Source organism: Gadus morhua, chromosome 17 (assembly GCF_902167405.1).
Source record: "Gadus morhua chromosome 17, gadMor3.0, whole genome shotgun sequence".
Classification (NCBI taxonomy): Eukaryota; Metazoa; Chordata; class Actinopteri; order Gadiformes; family Gadidae; genus Gadus; species Gadus morhua.
Window position 1 is genome coordinate 15,311,045 of NC_044064.1, and position 26,575 is coordinate 15,337,619.

At 44.2% G+C, this 26,575-nt stretch overlaps 2 long non-coding RNA genes across 2 annotated transcripts; one reads left to right on the top strand and one right to left on the bottom strand.

Moving 5' to 3' along the window:
- Window positions 1-15,594: 15,594 nt before the first annotated feature.
- LOC115529611 (uncharacterized) lies at window positions 15,595-16,691 on the bottom strand. Its single transcript, XR_003973593.1, has 3 exons — window positions 16,279-16,691; window positions 15,990-16,125; window positions 15,595-15,777 (listed from the first exon to the last, which is right to left on the bottom strand). It is a non-coding gene; the product is annotated as an uncharacterized LOC115529611 (long non-coding RNA).
- Window positions 16,692-17,605: 914 nt separating this feature from the next.
- Window positions 17,606-24,697, top strand: LOC115529701 (uncharacterized). Its single transcript, XR_003973627.1, has 3 exons — window positions 17,606-17,682; window positions 18,153-18,217; window positions 24,156-24,697. It is a non-coding gene; the product is annotated as an uncharacterized LOC115529701 (long non-coding RNA).
- Window positions 24,698-26,575: the final 1,878 nt, after the last annotated feature.

Here is a 26,575-nt window from a genome sequence, read left to right on the forward strand (position 1 = left end):
AAAATCAAATTTAAAATCCCCGATAGTGATAAGACATAGAGATGTGTCAGGTGTGCGCGAGAGACATAACGGACACTTTTGTTACTGCCATGTATACAGTACATTCGGAACACATTTTAGGAAGAGATCTATGCCGCATAGAAATCTATGCGGATCAGATGTGCCATGTAAACGCGGCTAGTGTTGTATAATGAGCGTATACATAACTGCTATGACGCCCAATCATTTTGTTAAAGTATCACTCCGCGCCTTGAAGTGGAAATGTATAATAATAATATATATATAATATAATAATGTATAAAAGCAATAGCACAGTTCACTGAAGCCTAAAATCGGCGAGTGAACTGCTCCATAGGATAAATTGCCGGCAAACCGCTCTAGCCGAGCCTTCTCTCGGAGGGACGCTAAAGTGTGTTGCATAGCGACCGTCGTGCATTTTGAAGGCAGCCAGGAGGGACTACATTTTTGTATTCTTTAATAAAACGGCTACTTTGACTTTCTTGGTTTCTTTTTAAATGTAGTGTGTCTATGACTTTCGTTTTTCCATGATAGTAACCGTTGTATAAAAGCAATAGATCACTTCAGTCAGTGGTATGTGCTCATTATACCACTGTGAAGGGGGTCGCCGGCCCTCCGCTGTGCGTCGGGGCCGGACAACGCCCCTTAACAGTGGTATAATGAGCACATACCACAGCCTGTCGTGATCTATTGCTTAACTATACTATTCCCCCGTTTCCAACAAGCGGTGTGGATAGATGCGGTGCGGTTAGGTGCGGCTCGCGTTTCCCGCCGACTGTACCCTTATGGTAGGGCGGGGTTTAAGCCGGATGGCGATAGCAGCGGCAGCTACGTAAGCATTGTGACATCATACTAGCGCGACACAGTGTAGCCTGCTAAAAAATTCGATGAAAAAGAAGAACTCCTCGCATTAAAAAAAGAGCAACAATGGAGGCCGTCCAAAAAGCTTTTCCGTCCAAAAAACTTTTGCGCGACATTTTCATCAATCAACGAAGCTTTCGCCGTTGTCCTGAAATACCTTGCGCGTTTGTTTGTTTTCATCCCCCTGTCGCACAGAAGTAACGATTCTGTCGACCAATCAACAGACGGCGTGTTTAGCTCCACCTTTTCGACCGCTTACTACCCCAACGGAGGAGTACTGAAAAATATTAAGTGCAGCTCAGCACGCTTAATGCTAGACCCTGACCAATTTTTGGCGGTGGAAACGCAAACCTTGCTGCACCGAACCGCACGATGGAAACACGCCATATTATTCCATATGGAAATGTTTCCATCTCATTACTATGCTTAAGCTAGGAAAAGAGCATAGAAAATACATTTTAGGCCTAAGTACAAATATAATACATTTCTTATCTATGTTCCTATTTGAAAGGCTTCAAGACACATGCAACTATAAAATACCGGTAGCATTTACTTTTCATTGATTATTGATTCCGATTTATTTCAGGAGTTTTGAGTGTTGGGGCGATTAAAAGAGGAATTAAGTTAAATGTATTAATTGTCTGAGTGACTGAGCATAACTACGGCGTCATGTTCACATGTCGTCATGTGGCCGATAGATTTTGAGACAAATGATTTTATTGCTAGTTGCCATCTAATGGCGCATTCAGATCGCTGGGAATTATGGGGAAAACATTTTTGCGGCGTCGAAAAGTTTTCGTAAACCACATCACATGACGCTCTGATGATTCTACTTCCTTTTGGCAACTGGGGCCAGATTATGATAACAGAGTTGCCCAGTTGGTGACGTATTGTTAACTAGTGACACACATGAACATTGCGTGAAAGTTTTACTCACTATAAAATAATCAACCATCATATCACATAGTTCACAATTGATTGAGCTTGTAACCGACTGTTGGCATCGACTTTGCTCAGTTTTAAACTTTGTGTATAGGTACTGGTAAACCAGCTCTAGATAAGGGCATGTGTAGTCTTCCATGCAGTGGCAATACAATCTGCTTCTCATAAATAAAAGCAAAAGGATGGTATTTGATAGGCTACAAGGAAATAAAGGCGTGCAAACTTGAAACTGAGTTGCAATGACCAGTGAGATATAATAAGGTGTATTTTTAACATTAAAGCATGTGAACTTATTCAAGTTGAACCCATCAATTAATTGACCATAAATTGCACAAGATGACATCTTTAGAATATGTATCTTGTCTTTCCTCCTCCATAGATATGGATATTTCCAGTCACAGAGAATCACCTACTTAACCTTGCATTTGGTGGCTGGAGGAACAGTGAACCAAATGTTTCGGAAGCATGTAAAGGTCTGCCACCCACTCTCCTGTGACGCAATAAATTATGTGGTTTTAGTATTTTCTCCCTGTGTGGAAACATGCAGAGTATACGTCTGTTTGCGTTCTTTTATTGGCACCTTTATTTCCAGACCCCGTGTGATTCTTGCGGAACATGTCGTTGTGCCTTGAAGACACTGCCCAGGTTAGACACACTGACCACAAAATGAACTGATCCATTGACACATTGCTTGGATATTCTGGATAGAGTTATTTTAAATAAATTAACCAAACCAGTTTCACCATATTAACACAGTCTTGTTTGATTATATTTGTATATGTTTAGTTCTGTTAGACAAATATACAGTGAACAATAGGCAGCAAAGATTCAACATCCTGCCTTAACACCCCTCCGTCTCCGTCAACAACAAAAATATCTTTAATCTTTCCCTCTTTATGCTCCACTTCCCCCAGTGTCTTTATCTTCCGTCTGAACCGGAATGGTAATGACGAAAAGGGCGCGCAAGTGAAGTTGAATCATCCAGTGGATCTTTGCAGAGAACTGGATCTTTCCGGTCTCCTGCCTGCCACACAGGTTAACATCTACGTAGATTACATTTAACATTTATTGTGCTTGTCATTCATGTTCATGTAACTTTTATACTGCTTCTTTATACTCAATTCAGAATCATGTAAGCTAGAACGTTGTCTATATTTTTCCTTAGTTTCAGGAGACATTCCGGTACAAGCTGGTGAGTGTCATCAGCCATATCGGATCAGGAACCTACGATGGTAAGAAGAACATTGAAGTCATTTGTAGAGTAAAGCTTCCAGCTTCCAGATCAGAGTGGATGCAGACTGCCTAGCATTCATTAACTGGATTGAGATTCCTGCTTATGCAACAAGGCTTGCGGTTACAGACCAATGTGTACATGATGGCACTATATATATATCTATATATATATATAGATATATATATAGCACCATGTACACATTGGTCTGTAACCGCAAGTCTTGTAGCATAAGCATGAATCTCAATCCAGTTAATGACTGCTAGGCAGTCTATATATATATATATATATATATATATATAATTATATATATATAAAGTCCACATGCCCTTTCTTCCTCATAGGTCATTTTGTAAGTGAAAGACTTCTGATGGCGGCAGGCGTCACTCGAGACCGTTGGCTCAACTACAATGACGAAATTGTGAAAATGTCTGACGACTCTGACGATCTACAGCGGCCACAGTCTGCATCCATCCTCTTCTACGAACGCCAGGTGGATCCGGCCCTTACCAACAAGGGAAGTAGCTCAGGGCCCCTTTTCCCCGATGGATCTTCGCTCGTAAGATGGTACGAAAGGTGGATCTTTCGAATCATCCAATTTCTTTGGAGCGTTTCCCGAAACTCCTCTTAACGTGAACGCGCATTCGCTGCACTGACGACGATCGTAGGATTGTACCTGTCCACTGACATGGTGCTGAAACGGGCTATGACGCAGGTGGAGACGCAGGAATGTCGGAGGAAAATGGGGTTAAAAAGGGTTAAAATATCTCCCCATCAAGGCCAACCGCAGAGTAGCCTACGAAAAGAATAGATGCAAATAATATGAATGCTAAAGATATTAAAACACAATTGATTAAGCCTAGGCCGACATATATATCAGTCCTAATCCTGAGCGCACGATCGGGAGGTGGAAGTTGCGCTTTAGATGCCTTCACAAGTCCAGCGGAGGGCTCCAGTTTTCGCCGGCCAAGTCATGCGCTGTGATATGTGTGATAGCTATGTTGCACAAAATTGCAGCCAAGGCTGGGGTAGCTTTGGTTGAACCGGAGGACATTGAGGACGATGACGACGAGGAAGATCGTGTGAGGACGGCCTCCCTCATAACTACACGGCTGGTTTTCATGCACGTCGAAGAGTGATTGAGACTTTTTTTTAACCCCCTCCACCCTCCCACATGTCACTAAACATTCCCGTCAACATGACCAATCCCCACCATATCCCAGCCTTTTGCCTGCTCCTTTGCTTGTTTTTTATAAAAAAAAAATATTTTTTTTTTTATTATTTTTTTACATTATTTTATGCTGCGTTTTATGAGTAGCCTACGTAAGTCTGCACAAATCCCCCCCACTTTCTCTCACACATTTTAAGTGCCCTGCCTGCTCAAACATTTCCTGGACTGTCTCTCTCAAACTAAGAACATAATGGCCCACATTAGGCTCAGACGCACGTGATACACCATTACCAATGTGTTATAATAAAACGCATTCAATACTAGGAATGTCCGCTGGCTACGCCACTGACTGTCCGTCCACACCAGAAGCGAATTGAGCGACCAAATCGCCGGAAGTCATTCACTTTCTATGGGCAAGAGCGACCAAAGCGACCAAAGCGACCAACGCTACCAGCGGCCAAAGTTGAGCAACCAGAGCGTCAAAAAGAAGTTGAAAACTTTTTAACTTTATGCAAATGACTATTATTCGCTTCAGCGGCCAAACACTGACAGCCAATCGGAATGTAGACGCTCTTCGCTTGCGTGGATCCCAGGGAACATCGGCAGGCACTTTGGTTCCTACCTACCTTTATTCACTCACCGAACAAAATGTCGGCTGAAGTTTTAATCGCGGCTGTAACTGCGCACCCGGTGTTGTACGAACCCACCCCTTTTCAGTTCAGAGATCGAAACGCCGTAGTGGTTTGGATATCAAGTGATGATAAGCGGGAGTATTTATAGGCTACATCTAGAACGTTCGTATTTAAGCGGGAATCATTTTAATTTGCTCTCCATGCCACCAATCTAACCAACCAATCGCGTGTAGCATGCTTTAAACAAAACCAAAAAAGTTTTTGAAATCGTCACATAAACAAACTAATCGACAAGACGAGGGATAAATGACAAGGGATATATCTAGTCTGGATAGATAGAAAGCCTAGTCAAGTCTTTATTAATACCAAACGACACAAATCGTCGGGAATCCATTTAGGTGGTTCGGCCCACACAGGACAGTTAGCCTACAAGACCACACAGAACAAGTCTGACTGGACATACACACAATACATCACATTAAAACTAGACACGCGTTGATAGATAGATAGACAGAAAAGCCTAGATAGATGATATGTTCCATTATTTGCCTTGCGGAGCCAACCAGTCCTGTGCACGTATGCAAATTAGCCATGTGCGCGAGTGTCTATTTGTTTTGAATGCGACGAATGAGTGCAGATCATGATTTGCAGATCCAGATCAGTGAAACATATTTTAACTACTACAGCACGCAGGGTTTTTTGTTCTCGGTTGTAATTAGCCTACATTTTAGGATTTTTTTTGTATTGGGGGGAATCACTGTCCTACTTGTTGTCGAAGCACTTTATCGAACAAGCAAAACCATCTCGGCAATATGGCCAAGGTGTATGGGAGAGTTCACTATTTGATATGGCTGTCTGTAGGGCCTACTAAACGCATACGGCTCCTTTAAATGCGTCTGCATAATTGAATTGTACGTCATGAGCGACTTGAGCGACCAAAGCGAACAGAAAAATTTGCAGCGAAACTTTGTGAGCGACCAAAGCGTCTTTGGTCGATCCTGGTGTGGACGTACAGTGAGGCTATAGTAGGCTAACGAGGCTCTTAGCGTCCTACGAGTACCCTGGAGCACTCGTTAGCTACTCGTGACTCGTGAGCGTTTTTAAGAGGTTCGTTACCAAAGATGCTTTCGGGAAACGGTGTGAAAACTGTACGATGCTCGTACGACCCACTCTGCGATCCACTTAGGCTAAAGATGCTTTCGGGAAACGGGGCCCTGCTCCTTGTCCTCGACTACGGCAACTCGCCCCAAGGAATTTAGAGTGTCAAACCCATCATTTCCTGCGTTCTGGTGAATTTGTATTCAACAATTTGTGCCTTTTCGGATTTAAGTTATGGCGGAAAATGTCTTAATTAATAGGAAGGCGTGGTCACACTAGCCAAACTTTCCAGACTTTAGTATGCAAATGAACTCGGGCACGGGGCCGCCGCCCTAGCGTGGGTGGTCCCTTAGAGGCCCTCCTGGATTCTTTGTGGCGCAGACATACAGTGGGGATCATGGGTTGGGGTTTGTCGTTGTTGTGGTTTCATTGTGTGGCTGTTCTGTTGTCATGTTGTGTACATTGTTGTCGCCACCATGAGTGTGAGCGTTATGTGCGTTGGTCCGCTACTTTGTGTTTCTGTGATAACGATGGTGTGTTATTAAAGGCAGTTCCCTTGTTGTGCGGTGTATGGGGAGCGGAACTGCAGTCAACGGTTAAACCTGGGCTCCTGTCTCATCCTTCCCGTGCTGCTCGCTACAATATTAAAATAAATACCAACGAAGTTTCTTAATAATTCAAGGTCAAAATCCACCGTAAAAACACACAGTTTCTAATTTCTTTGAACAACTTGCCAATGCTTTGGTACATTCATGCAAATGATTATGTACAATTCTCTGCTCTGTCCTACATTATCAATTGCTTATGTCATGTTGATCAAAATGTATTGTAATGGGTGTCTAATGAATAGTCTCACCACCACAACATTTAGGCGTTAGCTCATCGCATAATTCTTTACATGCAAAATGGTTGAACAAGTTGTCTGTGGAGGTGGGGCGGCGTCTGGCCTGCAGGGGGAGTATGGAGCACCGGGTCTGCTGGGGTGATGGGGTCTGATTGCGGACAGGTGTCTGCAATCTGACCCAATCAGGAAGTGTGTATTTATGTGCCTGCTTGTCTTTCAATGGGCGTTGGAGAGAGGGAGAGAGAGAGAGAGAGAGAGAGAGAGAGAGAGAGAGAGAGAGAGAGAGAGAGAGAGAGAGAGAGAGAGAGAGAGAGAGAGAGAGAGAGAGAGAGAGAGAGAGAGAGAGAGAGAGAGAGAGAGAGAGAGAGAGAGAGAGAGAGAGAGAGAGAGAGAGAGAGAGAGAGAGAGAGAGAGAGAGAGAGAGAGAGAGAGAGAGAGAGAGAGAGAGAGAGAGAGAGAGAGAGAGAGAGAGAGAGAGAGAGAGAGAGAGAGAGAGAGAGAGAGAGAGAGAGAGAGAGAGAGAGAGAGAGAGAGAGAGAGAGAGAGAGAGAGAGAGAGAGAGAGAGAGAGAGAGAGAGAGAGAGAGAGAGAGAGAGAGAGAGAGAGAGAGAGAGAGAGAGAGAGAGAGAGAGAGAGAGAGAGAGAGAGAGAGAGAGAGAGAGAGAGAGAGAGAGAGAGAGAGAGAGAGAGAGAGAGAGAGAGAGAGAGAGAGAGAGACGCTCTCTGCGAGCCAGAGAGAGCGTCGTAAGAGCACGAGATGGAGGGAAAGAACATTTTGTTCGTGTGACATTGTGTTTGTTTGCTAAGAAGGGGAAATAAACAGGAGTTCGCTCCATTTTCGCTGGAGAACTGTGTCCTGACTCGTCTGAACCCGTTACATTGTCATATGTCAAGCATATTTCTATACATTTCCATTAGACTTTTTTTCTAAAGCTGTCCTGAATTGGTAAATAACTACCAGGTGAATCTTGACTTTCTCTAAAGAAAGGAAATGTGTGAAGTGTTTGATCAACCAACGATCAACCAACAAATTACAGTACAAACAGTCAAAGCGTAAATGTGAATCTTGTCCAGTCTCTTGCAATTGATCTCCCACATACCTTGTAAGGTGTAACTTACAATTTACAATAATTGTCTTCAAAACTTTAGCCCTAGTTTACATCAGAACATCCCTCCAGAGTACACTGTTATATTTACAACATCACTAAGCAATTTGACTGTCTTATCCGTACACAATGACACAAGGACTTTTCATTCTGATGGCACTGACATGTTCATTGACACATATTTACTTTTGAGAGATGAACTAAGGATTTTGAGCAAGAGACTGGCTTTTGCAGGTAATCCATGGAGTTTCAATCAAATCCACTGTGTATTCTACTGCAATTCTTAGCAATCTTAAATCAAACTGTGGTTCTAGCCTAAAGGGAAATTCTTGTTGACTTACGAGGGGGTTTGCTCAGCTTGGAGGGCCAGTCTGTCGAGTGCTTACGTGTGTGATTGTTTTCATGGGTGTTAATATATTTGCTATTTGTACGAATTCTTTTGAGAAATGCATTTACTGTTTTGCAAATGTTGAGAATGATTCGAGAAATGTACCAAAGCGAGTGAGAAAATCTGTAATAATCAAAGCTGACAACACTAATCTGAAACCACACCCTAAACATCTATCTAGGATAATTGGTCTCTTTTCAAGGTTTAAAATCAACTCTTCAAACAATGAAGAAGATCATGATGAACAGAGCTTTGTAAACATTTACTTTCTCGGACAGTATAATGCTGCAATCTCAAAGATCTGTTTTGTTCTCTTTATGACAGCTACAACCTCAACACGCACATTCTGGAATTCCCTTTGTCGTGTTTATCAAGTGTTTGTCTATGGTATATGTCAAACAATAACTGAACGGGACAGGCTACCGTTTGCCCCATGGGGCATTATGGGATTATTCCTGGTAAAATAAATGCACCAATTTATTTTTATTTAAATGACTCAACAAGAGAGAAAAGGACCAGGGCTTGCCAGGATCCCAGGTGAGTCACTGCTCACGTGCCCAGAAGCTATTTGCCCGCCAGATGTGGTTTGTTACCACCTATGTCTCTACTCCTGCCTTGACAGAGAGCTATTTTCAATATACCAGTGGGGTCGTGACAATACAAGACAAGCAAACATAAACATCATTATAAATTATTATTAATTTCATACACACACACACACAAGGCAACCATGGAGAGAGAGTAAAGGGAGGGAGAGAGAGAGAGAGAGAGAGAGAGAGAGAGAGAGAATGGAAAATGTGCGTACCTCTATCTCTAATGTGCGTGCCCCTCCCTCCTTCCCCCAGTCCGTCTCCCTCTCCACCCTCTCCACCACTGTTCACCTCATAGGTACACTGTTTACTGGCTATATTAGCCCTATATTGGCCTGCATCGTTACAGGGAGGAAGTCCATGTAAGGCTTGGGGCTGGAGCCAGCAGGTTGCCAGATACACCACTTCCCCACAACGTACACACACACTCATATACAAACACACACATACACTCACTCGTATTCCTCCCAAATACTCTTGTTCACTCACTCATTAACACACACACACACGCACGGTCACACAAACACACACACACACCCCCCCTCCCCGCGGTCACGGCCTGCAGCAGGGGCCTGCGGGAGTCGCTGACGGCTTTCAGCCAGTTGACGTCAGCTGCGTGGGCCAGGGCGTCCGCCATCACCAGGTAGTGAATCATCCTGGTGATGTGTTGAAGTTGAAGAGGTAAGTCAACCAATCACAGAGCATGTACTGAGCATCACTGCATGTACACTGGCCTGCTAGAAACCCTCTACATCCAAAGTTTGTCTGTCTATCTGTGTCACCGTCTCTCTAACTGTCTACCTGTAGTGTGTGTGTGTGTGTGTGTGTGTGTGTGTGTGTGTGTGTGTGTGTGTGTGTGTGTGTGTGTGTGTGTGTGTGTGTAAGGTGTGTGAGTGTGTGTAAGATGTGTGCATGTGTGTGTGTTTTTTTGCGTATAATGGGATTTCAATTTGTTTCTTTATTGTGTATAATGTGTGTATATGAGGTGAGAGTGTGTATGTATAATGTATGTGTGTGTGAGTGTGTGTGTAATGCATGTGTGTGTATGTAATTCTCTCTCTCTCTCTCTCTCTCTCTCTCTCTCTCTCTCTCTCTCTCTCTCTCTCTCTCTCTCTCTCTCAAAAGACGACATTGTGTTATTGTTTGACATGTGCAAGCAGCTCCAGAGGTTCTCAGTAATCTAAGGTAAAAGGTTTTAACTAGCTGGTTTGGAGCTAATATGACCGACAGTAAGCCATCAATGTCTCTTCGCGCTGATCGAGGTAACTGGCTGCCCAGACATTGAGCTGCTAGCAGTAGCCTCATGCCCAGGGAATTTTCGCATGCTATCATTGTCATTGTTGACGTTCCACTGAGAGGTCTGGCTGAAATCGCATGTGACGTCAGTTTGTTAACTGCCGCACACGACAGATCAGGACAATTGACCTTCTCTATGCTGATATAAAGGACGCTTACACTGCCACATCACGACCACCACTTGGGAAATCAGATGACAACCTGGTCTTCCTATAACCACTGTACTTTCCATGTGTCCGCAGAGAACCAACCTCCACACGCACCTTCAGGAAGTGGTCCCCCGAGACAGAGGAGGCCCTGAGGGACTGCTTTAGAAGAACAGACTGGAATATTCTCCAACAATCACATGGTGAGGACATTGAGGAGGTTACACACTGCACTACGACTACCGACTACCTGAACTTCTGTAGGGACATTGCTGTTCTCACAAGAACTGTACGCTGCTTTACAAACAAAATGTCTTGGATAACCAGCGATGTCACGGCCCTTCTCAATAGGAAAAAGAGGGTGTTTAATGAGGGGGACCTGGCAAAGCTGAAGCACGTACAAGGGGAACTCAAAGTCAAGCTCAAAGAGGCTAGGGAGGAATACAGAAGAAAGGTAGAGAGGATGTTGCAACAGAACAACGTGCGAGAAGTGTGGGATACAATGAAGACGATGACTGGTATGAAGAAGAGCAGCAGCTGTGTGAGCAGCAGAAGAAGAGCAGGCACCTCCCGCCTCTCACACACACTCTGCCATGCTTACCCCCACCATCAAAGGCATCACCCCTCCCCCACAAGGCAACCATGGAGAGAGAGTAAAAGAGATACGGAGAGAGAGAGAGAGAGAGAGAGAGAGAGAGAGAGAGAGAGAGAGAGAGAGAGAGAGAGAGAGAGAGAGAGAGAGAGAGAGAGAGAGAGAGAGAGCGAGAGTGAGACAGCGAGAGAGGGGGATATCCCAGGGAGTAGCCCTGGATGTTTTGCCTCTCTGTGAGAAAAAGAAAAAAGGTTTGGTAGCGGAAGCGGAAAACATTGTTTTGAACAATCATTTTTTTTCCTTTGTTATATATTTTGGAGCGTGTTACATAAAGAGAGAGAGAGAGAGAGAGAGAGAGAGAGAGAGAGAGAGAGAGAGAGAGAGAGAGAGAGAGAGAGAGAGAGAGAGAGAGTGAGTGAGTGAGTGGGAACATGGAAAATGTGCTCTATCACAACCAAAAAGGATCAACTATACACACTTACTGAAGGCTATGAACACACACATCCATATAATAAAGCACATAGTAAAAATTAACGCACACATACCCACACAGACACAGGGTGAGTGAGTTCACAAATGATTGTACCTAATACTGTCACAATCCTACTGTTTGGTAATGTTAAGCTGGTGGGTAACTGGTTGTCATGGAAACTGGGGCAGTGGCTCCCTTGATTGGCCATGATTATGGTCACCTGAAGGATCCACGATGGCGGATAGAAACAAGATGGTGTCTGGATAAATAGCATGGTGCCCAGACTTGGTTGCACTCAGAAACCAACCTAAGACGTAAATCCTATTCGCCCTCATACAAGGACCGTACCAGGATTAAGGATTCCCATCGGTAACATGCCCACCCCTTTGTCGTGTATGTTTGTCAAATGTTCGTCTATGTTATATGCCAAACAATAACTGAACGGGACCGGCTACCGTCGGGGCATCCAAGCGTTATGGGATTATTCCAGGTAAAATAAAGGTAAAATAAAAAATTCTAAAGTATCCCTCAACAAGAGAGAGAAGGACCAGAGCTCGCCAGGGACCCAGGTGAGTCACTGCTCACGTGGCCAGAAGCTATTTGCCTGCCAGCTGTGGTTTGTTCCCACTTATGTCTCTACTCTTGTCTTGACAGAGACCTATTTTCAATGTACGTGACAAAACACGAGAAGAAAACATAAACATCATTATACATTATTATTAATTTCATCAACACACACACACACACACACACACACACACACACACACACACACACACACACACACACACACACACACACACACACACACACACACACACACACAAGCTTTTTGGTAGGGGCAGCGAGGGGAAAATGAACTAACAAAATGAACAAGGACGTCCATCTACTGCTAAAGGCCCGCGACATTGCTTTTTGATCCGGCAACATAGAAGCCTACAGCACATCCAGGGCTAACCTGAAAAGGGGAATTCCGATCACCCAACAAAGGCAAGGCAAGGCAAGGCAACTTTATTTATATAGCACTTTTCATACACAAGGCAGACTCAAACTGCTTCACATATAAACAGTGTCATACAATAAAATAAAATAATAGGTAAGTAAAAGAAAAACATATGCAAAAAATAGAAAGTTAAAAAAATAGAAGCATTTTAGTATTAAAATAGAAAATAAAGGCAAAGTTATTTAGCAGAAAGCTATGGCAAACATAAAAGTCTTCAGTCTTGTTTTAAAGGTGCTCAGAGTTGGGGCAAGTCTTAAATCCTCTGGGAGTTTATTCCAGCTATTTGTTGCGTAAATCCTGCTTTCCCATGTTTTGTGTTTACTCTGGGGATAAATAACAGATTGGTCTCGGAGCTTCTTAGTGGTCTAAAAGGCGGATGTAGTGGAAGCATATCAGTTAAATATTTTGGGCCTAAACAATGTAGGGATTTAGGTAAGCAACATGATTTTAAAATCAATTCTCTGACTTACAGGAAGCCAATGTAACGATTTCAGAATTGGTGTAATTTGATCAAATCTTTTGGTCTTTGTTAGAACATAGCAGCAGCATTCTAAACAAGCTGAAGCATTCCTCAGAGTTTGTTTTGGGAGACCTGTAAGGAGACCGTTATTTGCCGTTTAGCAGCAAAATGGTGTGCACAGCCGACTCCGCCCATTAAACAAGATCTCGGTCAGAACGGACTATGAAAACTCGTTCAAAATGAATGCTTCCCGTTTGTGGAACTTGCTCCCAAAGTCCATCAACACCGTCACTTCGCTGGAGGCTTTCAAGGTGGCTCTAGGGGAATAGGCTACTTGAGAAGAATCCCTGACACCCCACCTGTACCTGGCTACACCGCTGTGAACAGAAACTCGCTGCTCGACTGGAGCAACGAAAAAGGAGGACGCACATGATGCCGTTGTCCAGATGCGAGCCCAGCCGAACCTTCAAAACGTATCAAAACGTACGTAAGTAGCTCTCAGGTTCAAAAAGGTTGGTGACCCCTGCTTTACATCCTTTAAAACATTGTATGAATTTGCCGTTCACACAGGCACACACACACACACACACACACACACACACACACACACACACACACACACACACACACACACACACACACACACACACACACACACACACACACACACAGTGAGAGTAAATGGATAGGCCTACTCTTTTGCAGTTTTAATAAAAGTATTTTTTCCAACATGTCCTTCTGTAGCCTATGTACTTAATTATTTGTAATGAGTGGATTGTATAGGTTGGGTTGCGTTTCTAGGCTTCAATTTTTCGCGTCAATGTCTCGCCCGATTTGCTGCGGTTTCATCTTCCTTCAAATCTTCCATAAGAGCAGCATTTTCCAATGCTCCACTAGCTATTTCGCACCGATTAGTTTTGACCTTTTAATCAATATGAATAAATTAATAAATCCATCGATCAATAGGATTTTTTTAGAACGTAAATTCCAATTAATGAATTACAGTTCTGGTATGAAGTTCAGTGCGCTAAGGCGCTCCGTATGGCCTATTAGTTGATTCGATAAAGCAGCGGCACTCCAAAACTATTATTTTCGATCCAATGTTCGTCAAATCCACTCAAATATGAAGTGGATTGACCAATGGAGTGGATCAATAATGAAATGACTTTTCATCAGAGCAGAGGTGATGCTTTGTTGGATGGGGCAGTATAGGGGTGACCCTTGATTTCAGAGGGTCAGAAACTGGCGTAGGAACACACCCTGAATTTATACGGTTTTTTTAATTGCCTATATTTTTTGATAGGCCTATAGGCCTAGCCTATTTAAAAAATCTCCCTCCTCGGAGATCTAGCCTAAAGGGCGTAACTTCACATAGCGCCGGTGTAAGTACCATATTGGCTCGGCTACCAGATCGGCTCGGGGTCCGTCGTCTGCTGATTACGTTACACAATATCATTGGCTGTACGCTTGAATGGGCGTAGGCTACATTGTGATTGGCTGCTAAGGGACAGTTGTGATTGGCTGTTTTGTGCTGTAGCTCTGGCTGTCGTCATAGCAACCACAGCGAGCACATGTGTGAGCGCGAGTAGGTCTGTCTAGTTTCGGTTTGTGTTGCCAGATTGGGCATATGTCCCGTTTTTCCAGCCTAACGTGATTCAAAGTAGCCAAATCAGGCTGAAATGTGCCCAATCTGGCAACACGGACGGCTTATCTTAACAGCCAAGATGATTCCGAGGGTTGTTTTGTTTTTAGAAGAAAACTATCCATACAGATAGGTTGGGAATGGTCTATGTTCAAAATGAAAGATCATTACAGGCTCTTTAATTTAAGCCATAAAAGACCTTATTCACTACGTGCACATTAGCATATGCTACTTCCGGTAGCGTACTTCCTATTGGCTGTCGAGCTTCCGGTATCAACACGACTCGGCTGGAATCCGGTAGCCCAATGGCCGAAGCAAATTTCTCAAGATGTCTTGGACATATGCCGGCGATAACAGTTGACGATGTTCATCGACTGGTCAGCATATTTTCACCCGCACCCCAAACCAAACGAGAAAAGGGGTTTATACTGTATCTATCGCAATATTTGCACAATTTTGAAGGTAAGTCACAACAACATGATATCCATGCTACGTGCTAAAGTTATGTTATCTGGTCAATGTTATGTTATCTCTATACATTATAAAAGTCGAAATCGTGCGTTAGATGTTTGTCTTAGCCCTTGTTTAGTTTATGATGTTATGTTCGGAGGATATGTGTTGTTGACACTCCTGCGTGTTATATAGGCAGTAGCCTAAAAGTATCAAACGTTGGTTCGTTCGTTGTCAAGTTCGCAAACTGCGATTGCCTGTGTATGAACAAACGAACTTTAGATGGACAACAATATTTTCCTATTAGAGTTGCTAGTCATTGTTCTTACCAACTAACTTGCATGCTATCCTATTAATTACTAACTTGCTAAAATTGTTATTTTTCCACAGTGTCTGACAAAGATCCGGGTTCAGGAGAGGTGATGGTCAGGGCAGAGTGCTACAGGTCAATGAGGAAAAGATCTTATGTTACTAATGATTAAGTTAATTGTACATGTTCATTTGAATGCTTTGTTTATTGAAGGGCAATCTCCTTTCTCTTTATTTAATTCCCCCCTATCCCTTGATTTATCAATAAATGATAACGTATTCAAACATTTTATCAGTTGTCTCCCTCCTTTTTGTTGCACCTCTTTAACGAGCAAGGGTTCGTAACAGGCAGTGACACGTCATGCTAACGCGATCCAAGCAAAGTATACAAAAAGTTGGACCACGTCACAATTATTCTGCTTGCTGTTGCTCTGTGGATATTGAACTTGTGACCAAGCTCCCTTTGTGTACAGCCGGTTGACAGGTAGTTGAGGAAGAGGAAGAGCTCGTCAATTGGCAGCAGTTTCTAGGGAAAATAGTCACTGTATTAGATACTGTAGATAGAAGCACTACAACACAACGATAACATACACAAACTAGGGTGTTTAAAATATGTGGTGCATGCACAGAGCTGAGCAGAAACAATACACAGTTAACTGCCTCTTCTGTGGCAGTCACCAGCAAAATGTGTGATCCACATGTACCGAGCCGGTGGTATATGTTTATTGTAAAACTTACTGTTGGTCTGTTCATAGGGGTCTCAGTGGATGTACTGGTGGAGAGGTTCTTCTGACCACTGGTGACTCTCACCATTCTGCTTGTTGCCTCTTGAATTAGATCCCAAAAGGCCATCAAATGTTCATATGATGGAAATCTGCATGCAAACAGGACATAGCTTTTATGGTGATGGCATTCATATTACATTAAAACATTCCAATTTAATCATCATTCAAATCAATCATACAGATGGGAGGCAAGTGGAATGCTTGTGTGATAATTAGAAAAGTTCAGGTTCAAAATTTCTTACCTGGAATAGTAGCGAATGTCACTAGGTGATGTAGAAAACCGTTGCAATCCAAATCTCTCCATGTGCAGTGTTTCGATTTGCCGTGTGAGCTCCTCGATCTGCCTCGACATGCTCTCAAATTTCTCACGGTCGACCACGATGAAAGAGCTGGCTGTGTAATCGTGGTCTTCCATCAGAGGTGTCGAAGCCAACTCAGTACAACCAGAGACAGTGTTTTCACCCATTTCCATTTCCACGGTGGTGTCATCCTCGGGGGCGCCGTCCAAAGCCTGGGTTGCTTGAGGCCGGTGTTGTGTCGAGATCTGTTTCCCCGTCGAGATGTGTTTCCCCTAGTCCCAGATAATGACTGTCAGGATGCGTTCCCCCTGTTCTAAATGGTCAAATTGAATGATATCAGCCTGAAAATCACAGCACTTATCTGTTGTGGGGAAATAAGTCAGCAGTATGAATTTGAAAGATGTGTGAGCCTCCTTTCCTATGGAACAGAGGGGGAACAGCATCTGACAGTAATATTCCAAGCTGTCAGGATGCGTTCGCCCTGTTCTAAATGGTCAAATTGAATGATATCAGCCTGAAAATCACAGCACTTATCTGTTGTGGGGAAATAAGTCAGCAGTATGAATTTGAAAGATGTGTGAGCCTCCTTTCCTATGGAACAGAGGGCCTTTTCGGGTAATTTCGGACGGGGGCGGGGACTAGGGGAAACAGATCTCGACGGGGAAACAGATCTCGACACAACACCGGCGATCCCAAACTCCGGGCCGTTGAGGTTTTTTTGAGTAATTATTCCAACCGAACAAGGATGGAATAATATTTGGTCGAAGACACCGCTTTCCAGGAGAAGAGATAACTATGTCGCTTGCTCAAAGTGTCGACTACACACTCTAGAGCTGGTGGTTGGGGTGAAACCTTCTCTTCTGACTTTCACAAGCCACTGGGCGCGTAAATTAGGTTCATTTGGGAAACTATGAAAGCTCAAAACTTTGTTGAATCTCCCCCCGGCAGTACAAAGTGCCACACAACAATGGTGGTTATTACCACCGACTGCCCTTTGAAAAGTAAATCGTTTTTTCCGATCCATTGCGAACAATAACATCACACAGCCAGCCGGCTAATGTCAACAAACCGCCAAGCGGAAGCTAGAGGCTCAACTTCCGCCCTCAAACAGGAAGTTAGCATTTTCGTCGTGCACAGAGTGAATTGCTGTAGATAGCGTATTGTGTGACGTAATCAGCAGACGACGGACCCCGAGCCGATCTGGTAGCCGAGCCAATATGGCACTTACACCGGCCCTCTTGACTTATTCTTCCTCTCTACTCTTCCTATCGCGCTCTCTTTCTTTGCCTGCTTTCAACGAGAGAAGAGGTCCCTCTGGAATCATCTCGAAGGTGCGGGTGTTCTTTGGTAATCGAGTTTGATATATATTTCGTTCCAGATCATTTTACTCACCGTTTGATTTTTATTTATAAATGAAATAGACTTTTTAAAGTTTATTGGTAGGCCTAGAGCAAACCTTACCTGCGCGAACAACCAACGATTATATTGCGAGCACTAGCCTACTCTGCTAATGTAATGTGATCTATAATTCGATCTCTAAAGGAGATCATTTAACTCTCCTTTAGATTTTTAAATGTAGGCTAAATTAATGAGGGAAATTTAAAAGTTTGTTGGGAGAGCACACCTTACCTGGGAGCGCGTAGGCCTACAACCAATATTGCGAGCACTCTTTACTGTGCTGTTATTCCGAATTAGCCTGCATGAACATAATGAATCAGTGGCATAAACATAACTCAGTAGCCTACACTATAAACGGAATAGATAGCCTACTTAAGTGATTTTCCAACCATCTTTTATTTATTTTCCATTTAAAATAGGAAGGGAGTAGAAAGCCTATCGTCTAAGCGATGACAACCATGAAAACCCCAGGACCAAGCAAGAGGTAAGCTAATCAAAAGCATTTAAACGAATGTTTAGCAATTGTATTTGGGACATTGTTTTATGCCGGAATTGTAAGGAGGATAATCCAGGCCTGGCCAACCCACGCGGCTACCGATCCGCATATGCTTGGTTTCATACGTTTTTTGTTAGCTTTTTATATAGGGCCTAGGCCTTTCATGTCACGCAAATGCAAGTTTGACGTGAATTTTAAATTAAATTAAGTTATCATTTATCGTCCCTTTTTGGGGCGATCCTTTCTCCCAACATTTTGGATAAAGATAGAACAGTCCTAGTGAATAGTGTCCCCGGGGCCCAATATGAATATTGGCCGGGGCCCAAAATGAATATTGGCCGGGGCCCAAAAAAGTTTGGAAATGGGTTAGCCAAAGAGGGATTCCGACCTGAGATCAGATCATGTAGCCTAATCCGATTTTACATTTGATCTGGATCAAACCTGCCCTTTGGGTTTTTATAAATTTTGAACTCGGTTTGGCATCGATTTGATCCAAAAATCAGGATTATCCTGATCCCATCGGAAGGGTGGGTTCTGTTGGTTATCCTGAAATTTTGTGAAAACGCTTTGACATTGAGGATTAGAAAAAGAAACTTTATTTCACCGTTATTATCAATCTAAAATAATCCACTGCCAAATATGGAGCTTTTTAAAAACTCAAACGTGGGATTTTGCTGGGGCATGTGCCCTAAAAGGGGTCTAGCAGCGCCCAATATATATATTTATATGTTAATTCACTTTTATTCACGTGTATCTTGAGGATTTACAACAAGTCCAAACAACACACATAGGCTTCGTCAAAAAAAGCAGCAGGTTATTTAATCTGGATTTTATAAACGAATAGCCTTGCTCACACTTTACAGCCTAACGGTTTTTGACGATTGAGAATTCTTTGGCAACAAACAGCGCTATGAATGGGGAAAACATTACCTTCAACAAATTACTCACACAAACAGATACATTTCAGAAGCAGGCTATAAAACATGTTATGATTAAAAAGATGTTTTATCATAGGCTATGCAAAAAACTGTCTTTAGGCCTAAGCCTACACACCACAAGAATTACACCAACATCATCATATTGCAGCACAGCCTGAACATAGAAATTAATTAAACTCTATCCAAAACACAGGATAACGATATCATGAACAGACTCCATCGAAATGCATTCGACGATCTATGTGATATGTGAAGAAATACACTCCTCGATGTCAAATGACTTATTTAATGAGAAAGATGAAGAAGCCCTGCAGCAATAGCCTACACAAAATAACTACGTAAGCTACAACCAGTAATTCCTAAATGCACATTTCTAACATATATGTAATCAGGAACTTAACCAACCCTGACAACAACCACTATAAATAATGATAATGTTGGACTTACATTAATTATGTTAACTAACAGCTTAATATCCAACCTCTGTAACAGGAACGTAATGCTGGCAAACACAATAAGGCCGACTCCTAACTGAGCCGGTCAGCGGTCTTTAATCAAATACTATCCCCTGGTGGCCGGCGGTAAACTCTGCAATATGTATCAGTTCAGCAATATAAATTCAGTCTAGCGCATGTCAGCCAAGAAATCACGAAATCCCATTAGCCTACCTCATTAAAAACCCTCCCTCTGGCTTTGCGCTGCGCAAACTCATTCACACTATAATCATTTAAGTCCAACGACTTGGTCAGCTCACCCTCAATAGCCATGAGAGAAAGCGAGGAGAGGCGTTCTTGTTTCATCTTCGTCCTTAATTCTTTATTAATCCGACCCAGGAGCGAGAATGTGAGTGAGAGCAGTGTGAGGAATAGCCGTAGCGCAACATACACATTCGGAAACGTAGATTGCAGGCCACAATCCATACCGACCCATGGTGGTACATGATTAAGGGGCCCTACATCAGAGGCCCATACATCTGTCCTGTATGGTCGCGCTGCATCGTCGGAAACAGCGGCTACTGCACAGCAGACTGATGAAGCAGATAGAGGGGGGCCTGACACTTAATACCCCACGTTATTTGATTGACATATCCTATCCTACGCTTACTGATTTAGGGGCCCTTTTTCGATATTAGGGATGAATAACATGTATAACCTGTGGTTCAGGGGCCCTATTAAGACGTATGATACATCAAACCCAATGCTATTTGATTGAGAGGTCCCTTTCAGATACCAAGAATGACTAACATAACTCGTATTTCTGGGCCCTATATGGCATATTGCCGTTATCCATCCTTGGATAGTAGTTGGATACAACTACGAGGCTACTGCTCAGCAGATTGATGAAGCAGATTGAGGGGGGCGTGACATTTATACCCAACGTTATGGTAATGGATCGGGAGAGGACCCAAATGCAGCACACATAGGCAGGCAGATAGTTGGTAATGTCTTTTATTTACAGAAAGGAGCAGATAGGAGACAGGTAGGGCGCAGGCAGGATCCGCTGTCGGGGGCGGAAGGCGGGGTCAATCAACCAGACGGCAATGGCAGGAAGTGACATAGTAGAAGGGATTGAGGAGGAGGATTGAGGAGGAGGTGGAGGAGATACAAACCATGTAAAATGGGAGAAAGTACTACCTAGGAGAGGTAAAAAGATAAAAAGAGTAACAGTAATTCGAATGATGATTGTTTGGGTTCGGGTGAAGAAAGTCGTGGTAGCGTAAACGTAAGACGACAGGAAGAACTGATGGTAAAACTTCAGTTTGATTCTCCATGTTCCTTAAACCCACTGAAGCTGTCTAAAGCGTTGCATGACGCTGTAGGAACTGTATCAGTTAAAGCACTAAAAGATGGAAGTTTAATTATTCATGTGTTGATTACAGACAGCAGGATCTTTTGGTTAAAATGACAACTTTGGAGGGGAATTAAGTGACGTGTGTTTTGTGGGAGAGGAAAATACTAGTACAAATAGTGCAAGGGGTCTCAACTGAACTGACTACAGATGATATTATGAGAAATGTAACAGGACCTAGGGTGGAAAGGGTAAAGAGGTTGATGTACAGCAAAGATGGTGTTAAGAAAGAGAGTTTATCCATATTATTGTCCATGAGAGAGGAAATACTACCAACAAGAATTAGAGTAGGCTTTATGAGCTACCAAGTGCGTGCATACTGTGGCAACCCAGCCTTTGCCAATCAACTTGATGCAGAGCACCTGAGGGCCAGTGGGAAAGCAGACCTTAAATAGCCTGCTCCAAGGTGCATTCAGGGCTCTCTTGGCTTGGGTGTTAGGAGAGACCAGCCGTTGTGGTTCCACCAAGCGGAACCAGGCTGTGGTCCTTGTTTTGTATTATTAGAAGTGCCTTTGTGGCTTAAGAACTTAAAGGCCCACTATGCAACTTTTTTAGCCAAAATTACATTAAGTATGCAGGTTGAGAGTTATGCTGATGGTTCTACATCCATTTCTGGGTCGATTGGTGGGTGTGTCATTTACCCATGTCGCCTCTCCAGTGAAAAAGCGCATATGCAACTTGCTCTGTTCGGACCGACACAATCCGGATGTGACGCAACGGAAGTATCCTCGAAAATGTATTCAGATTGTAGTTTCGAAAATGCTTTACCGCACAGACACACACCTAAACATGGCACCGGCTAGATATAAACAGCCAGTTGCGAGGCAATTGTTGCATTCATCATGGATCAATCGACTAATGGTACGGCCACACCAACCGCGTTACTCGCGTTGGATAACGCGAGTAACGCGCCTAACCTGACGCTTGATCATTGTGTGTCACAAAAATGGTTCAACGCGCCCAACGCGCCTGTGGCTGCGCTAGAGTCCGAGGTAGGAAACCCAAACGCCGCCGTGTTTGGGTGCATGATAGAGTTTAGATCGGGTTAGATTAAATAATCTCGGATATAAATAACGATCTCATCTCATCGTCATCCGTTTACCCGGGGTCGGGTCGCGGGGGGAGCAGCTCAAGCAGGGGGCTCCAGACTTCCCTTTCCCGGGCCACATTGACCAGTTCTGACGGGGGGATCCCGAGGCATTCCCAGGCCAGTGTTGAGATATAATCTATCCACCTAGTCCAGGGTCTTCCCCGAGGTCTCCACCTAGTCAAGTCTTCCCCGAGGTCTCTTCCCCACTGGACGTGCCTGAAACACCTCCCAATGGAGGCGCCCAGTGGGCATCCTTGCCAGATGCCCGAACCACCTCAGCTGACTCCTTTCTAAGTAAAGGAGCAGCGGCTCTAATCCGAGTTCCTCACGGATGACTGAGCTTCTCACCCTATCCCGAGACGCCAGCCACCCTTCTGAGAAAACTCATCTCGGCCGCTTGTACCCGCAATCTCGTCCTTTCGGCCATCACCCAACCCTCATGAGCATAGGTGAGGATAGGAACGAAGATCGACCGGTAGATTGAGAGCTTTGCCTTGCGGCTCAGCTCTCTTTTCGTAACAACGGTGCGGTAAAGCGAACGCAATACCGCCCCCGCTGCTCCGATTCTCCGGCCAATCTCACGCTCCATAGTACCCTCACTCGAGAACAAGACCCCGAGGTACTTGAACTCCTTCACTTGGGCTAAGGACTCATAAATAACGATAATCGGGTTAAATAACCACATGGTGTGTCTGGTGTGTTTCCAGCATTCGTAGTGTTGATCAGCAGAGAAATAGTCCGCCAAGACGTTGAGGTTGCTTAGCAAGCAGAGACTCTGTCCATGCAAGTGAACGGAGCGTTCACTCTTCGTCATAACTATCAAACCAAACATCCTTCACATTCACCGAGCGAACATTATGAAAGTAAAATGCACATTTCTCGCTAAAAATGTTTCCATAAACGCATTTAATGGCGTAACTATGTTACTATTTCCACCCCCAGAATAAAGAAAGATGTCGGCCGTATGCTTCTGTGCAAGGGTCACTACTCTCTGTCGGTGATGTCGGGTCAAGATCCACGCTGATTGGCTATCGTGGCTAAGCGTCACGCGTTGGAGCGTTGAAAGTTCTGAACTCCGGGCGTTGGTGCTTTACAGCACAGACCCCCAAACGCGGAACCGGCTCGATATAAACACAAGTAACTAAGGGATTGTTATATTCATCATAGATCAGCCGAATAAAAAGAGACAGAGAAACCCAATGTCGGAGGAACAGAAGAAGAGAAAAGGGAGACTGACCGACAGAGAGGCCAGACACGAGTAAACGTTGAGCAAGCTTTTCAGGAATAGCGTGAACTGAAAGAAAAAGAAGACTGCAAATCAGACGCCGACTCGGCCGTGTTGCTTTTGAAATTGAAAGTACCTTTGGGTGAACTTTGTCTTCGTGGTATTCTTGATGTTGATAGTCTGTACAAATGTGTTTGCTCACAACCATTTGGGGCTCAGGGCTCACAACCATTTTGCTGTGAGCCCTGTAAAAATTGTTTTCTCGACCGTTTTGTTGTGAGCCGTGTATGTTTCTAGCTTGCTTGGTTGCAACCATATGAACACCTTTGTTTCCATGGGTGTTTTGCTGTTCGTCCGTCTCGTCCCCCAGATACAGACTGAATCCCCGAATCCAGGTTCTTGTTTATTTAGATTATTATGTTGGCCAAACCTCTTACACTGATTGTTCTGTTCAACCTAAGATATAACAATTATAATCTAGGATATACATTCTCCCCGTCAACTATAAAAAAGGATGGATTTATGTTTATTGCAATACAAATACACCTTTTTAAAAATGTATAACCTTGCCTACACTTTATGAACATCTACTTCGGACATGGCTCCACGCATTCGCCGGCTTCTTTGAAAACAAATGCACATGGCTCGCGTAGAAGTGCATGGGGAAGGGTCGTCAACGAGTTGTTACGACAGTGTTGTGAAATATCTACTACGAAGCTGTAGGGGGCGCTGTGTAGAGAAATGTGCGTGCCAAAACCAAGAAAACAGCCAAGAAATGCCCGAAGTTGCATAGTGGGCCTTTAAGAGAATTATGTGCTGTTTCAGGTGGTGGTTCGCTCTCCGTGCCAGGGTTGCCACATTTGGTGGAGAATGCGGGCAACTCGACCGTGCTACGGACAATCATTGGGAGTGATCGACGACGCAGCCAGAAACGAGGACACGAGAGACGAGGGCGCCAGAGAAGAGGCTGCGTGAGTCGAGGCTGCGTGAGTCGAGGCCGCCAGAGACGAGGCTGCGTGAGACGAGGCCGCCAGAGACGAGGCCGCGTGAGTCGAGGCCGCCAGAGTCGAGGCCGCCAGAGACGACGCCGCAAAACGAGCCACGCTGGCAGCAGAAGCCGCCACGCTACCCGCAGGACCGTCGCTCCTCCGAGAGGCCTCCCGAGGCTTCATCAAAGGGTGGAGGAGTGAGGCAACCCGGCCTTTGCCAATCAACTTGATGCAGAGCACCTGAGGGCCAGAGGGAGAGCAGACCTTAAATAGCCTGCTCCAAGGTGCATTCAGGGCTCTCTTGGCTTGGGTGTGAGGAAAACCTGTGTTTCTTTGTTCTTTTAAGTAAGAGATCCTTGTTTTGTATTATTAAAAGTGCCTTTGTGGTTAAGAAATTAAGAGAATCGTGTGCCGTTTGAGGTGGCGGTTCGCTCACCGTGCCGGGTTGCCACAATACATCCCACCACTTCGATGCTTTAAATGTCACAAATTTGGGCATTAAGCAGCAATACGTAGAGGGAAAGCAAGATGTGGCAAATGTGAAGGGGAGGATCATGAATACGATAAATGTAAGGGAGGTGCCCGGGTTAACTGGTGATTTTTGAGGCGAGCATAGGGCTACCTATAAAGGGTGTTAGGCGCATGAACGCGCAGCAGAGGTTCAAATAATTAAAGTGGAGGAAAAGGTAACATATGCTGAAGCAATTAAACAAGTTAATGCTTGAAAGGATATGGTGAAACAAGGAGTTGGACCTGGAAAAATAGTTAATGCATTTGAAATGTTCATGTATGTGTATACTATATTTAGTCTTGCAGGAAGAATAAATGCTGATCTGATCCTGTCTAAGAGAGACAGTATTTCCTCATTAACAACCTGTCACGCAAGTGCAAGTAGACTTTGATTTATCTTTGCACGTAATCAACTTTAATAGCAAATGCTATCAAAACTGTCCCACTGTACAGCCCTGTTAACAGCATCTGTTCCGACTATAAACATTGTGACTCTGCACTAACTCACCATACATAGAACAGTGGCGCCCTCTACTGTTAAAGGCCTGTACTATATCACAATTGGGTTCATATAATTTTCAATCTGACTCTGAAAAAGTCAGGCACGAACCTCACCGCACGTCTCTGAACTCATGGAACAGGGTGTAACGTGCGCGTTTGGCTGAACCCAAGTGCAAAGACTGGCGACGAGCGTGGAACAGAGTCAATAGCTTATTTCGTAGACAGGCGAGTAGTCAGACAAGCAGGGATCAGGAACCAACGGGGTAGTCAGACAGGCGGGGATCAGGAACCGGCAGGAGAGTCAGACAGGCGAGGATCAGGAACCAGAAGGAGAGTCAGACAGGCAGGGATCAGGAACCGGCAGGAAAGTCAGACAGGCGAGGATCAGGAACCAGAAGGAGAGTCATACAGGCAGGGATCAGGAACCGGCAGGATAGTCAGACAGGCAGGGATCAGAGAGCAGGCAGGAGCGGTGGTAGGTCGGGAGTTGAATCGCGGGAAAGCACAGTGAAACACAACAGACAATCTGGCAGGGAATGTTTGGGAGGAGAGGACTGATATAGGGGATACACAGGTGAAGGTGGTTGGGTTAATTGGGAGTGATCAGGGTGGCAGGCAGGTGAATGAGAAAACCAGGGGCGGATCATGACACAGGGACAGCATTAGATCTTACAATAGTATCTGATCAGATGGGGTAAGTTAGTGGGAGGTTAATGGAAGTTGTCTTGGCAGTGACCATTATATTATTTTGTTAAGCATTAGGAATCAAAGTGTTTAGAGGATAATTGGTTTCCAAGATAGAAAATGAGAGAGGCAAACTGGGGGCTATAAAACCTGAAGGCAAGCGGTAACCTGATGGAAATAATGTCAGATAAGATAGGGAGACATATTATGGTATTTTCCCAAAGAGTAAACATAGTATTTGAGTTCCAGAAAACATGTTTTTGAAGCTGTTTGCAGGAAATAGCTTTTAGGGAAGAAAATCTCGGCTACCGCTTTTCCCCTCTGTTTCAGTCCCTTCAGAATGCGCTGTTTCTGTAGCCTGGCACCGCCCACCTACCTACTTCCGCTAAATTTCCATTTCACTTACGCACCCTAGCCTACGATGGTCTGGTAGGACCAGGCTACTGTTTCTGGTATCTGTAGCTTTAAATTAGCTGCTGCCCATTGACCAATGAGCTGTCAGACTGAACCACAGCATGGAGGAGAAGGGGTTGTTGCCGTTTGCAGACTCCTGGGCCCCGT